Raw genomic sequence first — 6,000 nt, forward strand, 5'->3', positions numbered from 1 at the left:
GCCTGAAAGAAAACCGTCTTCCGTACAATGAGCTCGTAGCAAATAGTCGGAGAGCATGTGTGCAGCGAACCTTTTTCTGCTTTTTACATATGCAAAAGAACCGGCGTTGCCGTGCTAAGCGCTCCCGGATGACAGCAAAGCCGCATTCCGTTCCGTATTTTTATTCGAGGATAGCTTATATGATCGTTCGTAACCTTCTTAATTTCTGTAGACCGTTAGTGCAAGTCTACACCGAGCATGCCGATTGTTAAAACGGCATTGGTCGAGTCCTGTGTCTTTTCTATATTTAGTTTCTATACGAAACATTAATATCGAGCTTGCTTTTAAACTATTAGAATGCGCAAAACGTATTGAGTGTTCCATGATAATTTTTTTCTTTAAGCACTGCTGAAGAAGTCACAATTCCAACAACATATTTGTCGTCGTCCCCGACACACACCGTACGGAAAACCTCCTCCGCATTCGCTCTCCTAATGTTACACAATGCCTTCTGCTTTGCACCGCTGCAGAAGTGACGTGGATCGCTTGGCAAACGCGTTTTGCATGCCCTATCGCGGATCGCGACTCTGCGAGCCAGGTGTTTTGGCGTTCGTCATATACCGTGAGCTGTTTCTGCTGCGCGACCAAGAACCAGTCTGCAGTCCTCTCCTCAACGGATCACGCCCATCTAGGGGAGAGTAAGGATTCCTCGACCTATCTTGCGGTGGCGGCACGGTGACCTAACTAAAATCCAAAAGAGCCGGCTGCTGCTGCTGTTGTCAGGGGGCCGTGGACGGAAAAAACTCACAGACGATAAAGAAGGAAAACCGGTCTTTCCGCGGAAATATAAAGCACAGGAGTACGGCGCGCCCTCTGCCACCTTCTTTCCTTACCAGCGCCTATGTTGTTTAGCCACTGCTGGAGGAGCAGCCTCACTTGCACTGCAGGCATACTTTGTCGTAGCAAATTCGGGCAGCGCTGCAAACGGCGCAGCCCGCGTAGGCCAATCAGCAGAGTCGAGTACATGTTTTCAGCGTATTCTTTCGTGGCCTGTGCCCGCGCTGTAGGGTCTAATTCTGCTCTCGACTGCAGCAAGCAGCCGATTCGGCAAGCAGACGAGACCAACAGACGATATCGGACAGATCCATTAAAGTGCAATTGCGGTATTGCGGCGTTTTGAGCCAATCACAGATGCCGCAGCCACTTTTTGTGCCAATCAGTGCTGACACGCTGGCGAACTCGGCAACATGAAGGAATTACACAATGACCAGAACAGGGCCCCGGTTCTTATAATTACCTCCTAAATTTCGTGGCGTTTGAGGCACTGTTTCATCTACTAAATGCATTCTTTCGTGGTCTTCTGTTCTTGAGAGCGGTAAGCAGACGATCTTGTTATACTGGTACAAACAGTCTTAAATCTACAAGCTGGTCTTGTAATTACTTCTCAGATCTGAAACACCTGTTTGTGGTGCTTTTTCATTTATAGCAACAAAGCTTCGCAGAGTATCTTTTGGGACGAAACACGTGGTTTGACACTGATTTGCTTGAACGAGTACGGAGCGATATCACACGCTCAATGTAAACGCTGGCAGACCTTGGTACCTTCTTTTTTCCAGGCGCTTTATTTTTTTCTGCGAGCCCATCACAGCTTTTTCAGCAGTCTCCTAATCTCGCGATATACAACGCAAAAGAGTTCTCGCGTTGTGAAAGACAGAGGAGGTTTCTTTAGCGAGAAGGCAGGGGGAAGAGGTTAACTGGAGAACAAATTTCGGTCGGCTGCCCTGCTCTATGGGGCAAATAACGGGGATCCGCGACGTTGCGACGCGGGGATCGATGGGTTGACAAATAGGAAGAGATGCGATGCCTCGCTTTGTGCCTGTCCTCTGTGTTTCTCTCGCCCTCATACGCGCCCGAGTATCTGCCCGCCGATATCTCTCATCTCCGTACAAAACTCGCCGACGCGAAGCGCGAAAGACCCGAGGCACGCGGAAGCGGATCCTGTGTACACGTTACACCCTGCAGCGTATAATGCTATACGCCCCACCGGAGCGGCAGCAGCGGCAAAATCAGTAGTGTAGCGGGCACGCAGACTGTTTCACGATGCCGGTGGCCGATTGGGAAAATGAGAACGAAGCTGGGATTCTTCATCCGTTGGTGCGAGGGAAGGCGTGTTGCATGGGATGGGGCGCTCTTTATGCATGCGGCGCGCATCGCGTGCGAACGTCTGCCGGCGCCGAAAAGGTCATCGCTCGAGCCTGCTGTCGGAGCACGTTTGGCGGTCGATTCACGTATCCGGGCAAGGACCAAGCAGTAGCTGGGGGGATGTCGGTTTGCGAAAACTTGAAGGCGTTGATGGGATCGCGCGCGCGGCAGACATGCGCATGTGCCGCATCATTCCTGCTGCATAGGGCGACGGTTGGTTAACCTGGGAACCTTTGAATGCGACTCGTTACCCATGTCTGTCTCGAGTGGCTTGCGTTTCCCTCATACCAGTGTCGACCGTGTTGTGGACAATGGCCGCTACTGCAATGTCGACGCATTGTTAAGTGCCCTATTATATATAACGGAATGACGACTCGTTCTGCCGAGAGAGAGATGTCGTGACTTATTCGGATAGAACGAAAGATTCCGCAAAAGTTCTGCTGGTCTACGTATTTCTCGCATAATGAAGATGAGTATCTCCCGGCTCATTGTTTAATATGATGCCACTGATATTCCTATTCCTATGGGAGTGCGGGGAAAGCTGCTGAGGTACGCCACTTATTCATGCTCTTGTCGAAGGTATATATCAGTAATAACGAGGTTCTCAGCAAATATGCTTAGATAAGCGCGCCGTTTTTGTTCGTTGCTGGGAAAATATACATGCTTCTACTGGAAGTGGACCAGAGCCCCTGGAAATGGACGTCGTCCTTCCTAGATAACGAGCCTGGTACACTGGGGCGCAAGGAACCCAATCTCATTCTTTTTGATCGCGCGATTCCTGAATACCTGTGAAATGGTCTCACGCTTCGCTGCGCACTCTAATCTGACGTTTGCTAGGCCACAATTGGCGCTGAATTGCACTATGAGGGAGTGTTCTGTTTCCATGACGAAAGCATACAAGGAGAACCTTATTAAAAGAGTGGGATGCAAAATACGTATACCGCCGCTACTGATATCGGATTAGGTTTTACGGAAAAGTACACGGAAGTTGTCACTCTGGGGGCAAGTTCAGCGTTTTGCTATCATTTCCACGAATACCGGAGTATACGAACTTCACTGAAAGCAAAATGATACGATCACATTGTGTGGCTCCAGAGTAACTCCCGCGTGAGGTCAGCTCGGATCAACGGCGTGGTAAGTTACGTAACCTCTTGGTTGCACGTTCTCAAAGCAACACAATCCGTGGTAAGCTCCACAACAAAATCTACGCGTTCCCGAGAAAAATTTAAAAAGAAGGAAGAGAAAGAAAAGGAAATATCGGTGCTTTCCATCGCCATATGCTTTGAGCATCATCCTCAGATTTCTGACAAAAGCGCAGCAGATGGCTTCTCCGCGGCATTCACGGTATCTCCACAATCAGAAGAGAGCGCGTATGTTTTCTGCGGCAGATTCCCATTCACCACCGTCAACTGTTCGCGCGCAGGGTTTTAGCCCGAGGGTCACATTCACATCCGATGTATATACCTACCGTTGAGTGGAGGTTGGGGTGAGAAGAAGATCGCCGAAGATGCGGCGAAGATGAAGAAGACAGTCCGTTATCAGCGGTCGTCGTAGCAAGCAGACGAGTCACAGGAGAAGCGTGCGAGTGGCTGGTCGCTGGGCGCTTTTCGACCACCGCGCACACAGCACTGTGTGAAAAATGCAGGGGACAGCCGAAAACACCCGGCGGCGGTTTAAGAGAAAACGAGTCGAGAAGAGAGACACACGGCAACTACTCCGCATGCTGCCGGACCCTGCGCTTATATACCTCCTCTTTCGCGGCGAGCTGCCCTAGTTTCGCCCTCGCCTCTCAGGTGGGTTGCCTGCCTGCTTGCCTTTCGCTTTCGACGCTCGAGCCGGCCGCTCGTCGAGTCTGGCCCACATCGGTCCTTCTTCGCCGTCCCTGGCAGCGGCACACGGCGGCCCGCTCGCTCGCTGAGAGGAACGTTGCAGCCGCCGCCGCCCTTCTAGCTGATTCCGTTGGCATGCTCTGCATCGAGCAAGACTTCGCATACCTGGTGTTTCTGCACTCGCTGCTAACAATGCGGGCCGGTCGCCCAGCGTCGGGACGCTGTAACGCGATACTACGCGATGCCGTGTCGACGCGCCCAAAACTCGAACCTTGGCATCCAGTCGTTCGTCGTCTTGCAGAGGACACGTTCTGTCAGCGACTGCCTTCGTTCATCTGGTACTCGTCTTGACAATGGTGCGCCCGTTCCTAAAGCGTTCTTTCGTTGCCTCTGTCTTGGGCAAGCGTTTGGCTTCTGCTGCTGCTAACAGCGCCAGTCTTCTGCGAATCTGGACGTATGAATTCTAGGGTGTACTGTAACGGCCACCGTCTTACAGGTAGACGTTACGGTACTAGACACTTGTGCAAGCGTTATGCACACTGCATAGCGCCCGGACTGCTTGTACTGACTTCTGCAGTTCCAGCATGTGCGGAAGGTATAATTTAGCGAACGCTGCAATCCTTACTGCTCGCCTGAAGACCTTCTCAATATAAATACTCCCTTTCCATCAGTAGCTATCTTCGATTTGTAGACCAGGATCGTCCAGGCCTGCCATAGGCGCTGCCTTCTGCCAATGAGCGCTGGCGTAAGCAGCTTCTTGGGCAGTCCAGGACGATAGGTAAAAAAGAACGAGTATATAGCAGACGGAATCGCCTCCCACGGAGCTGTTAACTGCGCTTTCGACTATATAGATATGTAGGCTATATAGGAGGTGTGGAGATGTGAAGTTTTCGTAGGTTTCGCTTGTGGTTTTCTTCGTGCTTCCTCCGCAATGGGCTTTTCGGTTGACATCTGAAGCTCATTACATGTTTGCTGTACATCCACTGCCCTTTGCACAGGCCGACACAGATCTTAGACAGAACCGAACATCCAATGAAGGCTGAAATGAATTAAAGTTCGTTCTTGTTTAAGAGCCGCGGCCCACGTTACACTTAGCGAGGTCGCAGCAAGGCATACCTGCCACATTCCGAAGCTACCCGCCGTGGTTGCTCAGTGGCTATGGTGTTGGGCTGCTGAGCACGAGGTCGCGGGATCGAATCCCGGCCACGGCGGCCGCATTTCCATGGGGACGAAATGCGAAAACACCCGTGTACTTAGATTTAGGTGCACGGCAAAGAACCCCAGGTGGTCGAAATTTTCGGAGTTCTCCACTACGGCTTGCCTCATAATCAGAAAGGCATTTTGGCACGTAAAACCCCATAATTCAATTCAACATTCCGAAGCCACAAGCACGAAGAATAATCAAATAGATGAACTGTGCCCATCATTTTCATGGTAGTCGAACGATGGTGGCGCCAGAGTTCTCTGTAGTAATGTTCGTGAGAAACTCTGTGCCGAGAATAGTACGTACTCTCACGGCATGTATTCGTTTCTGCGGCATCGCGATGTCAAGGCTGCTTCGGCGACATCGCCACAGTTCGTGCTTGCGCGAGATCCCATCGGCCAGCTGCCTGCCCCGAGGCTGGGCTTCGCGCATTGTCTGCCGCCGGGGTCGTCGCGTTGGCACCGCGAGTGTCTAGCGGTCAGACCTGTTGTGTGGACGGCCGCCACGCTCCAAGGTCTCGGGTCGCTAGACGGACGACGCCGACCGACTGGGACGAGGAGGGGGACACCACGGGGGCCTATTTCCGGCCCCCGTGGTGTCAGAGGCGCCTTTGGCAGCTTGTCGTCATCGCGAGCGAGTTGGTCCGCTTTGCAACAGCAGTAGCCAAGAGTGACGGCAGCGATCGTCAAGTTTCTCGCTCTCTAGTGTCGGCCGCGCCTCCATTTGCGTAAGCAAACAAGCGCAATTTAGTGGCGGTCTGCACGGTTACAGTACTACTTACGTGCC

The 6,000-nt window shown here is 52.0% G+C and overlaps 1 protein-coding gene across 1 annotated transcript in view; it reads right to left on the reverse strand.

The window, feature by feature from the left end:
- Nucleotides 1-3,940, reverse strand: part of LOC142559990 (uncharacterized) — a 37,280-nt gene extending 33,340 nt beyond the window's left edge. The window contains exon 1 of the mRNA XM_075671721.1: nucleotides 3,650-3,940. The gene's annotated coding sequence lies outside the window, so the exon portion shown is untranslated. The remainder of the gene's footprint in view (nucleotides 1-3,649) is intronic.
- Between the last annotated feature and the right edge of the window lie 2,060 nt (nucleotides 3,941-6,000).

The sequence above is a fragment of the Dermacentor variabilis genome, chromosome 10, assembly GCF_050947875.1.
Source record: "Dermacentor variabilis isolate Ectoservices chromosome 10, ASM5094787v1, whole genome shotgun sequence".
NCBI classification, from domain to species: domain Eukaryota; kingdom Metazoa; phylum Arthropoda; class Arachnida; order Ixodida; family Ixodidae; genus Dermacentor; species Dermacentor variabilis.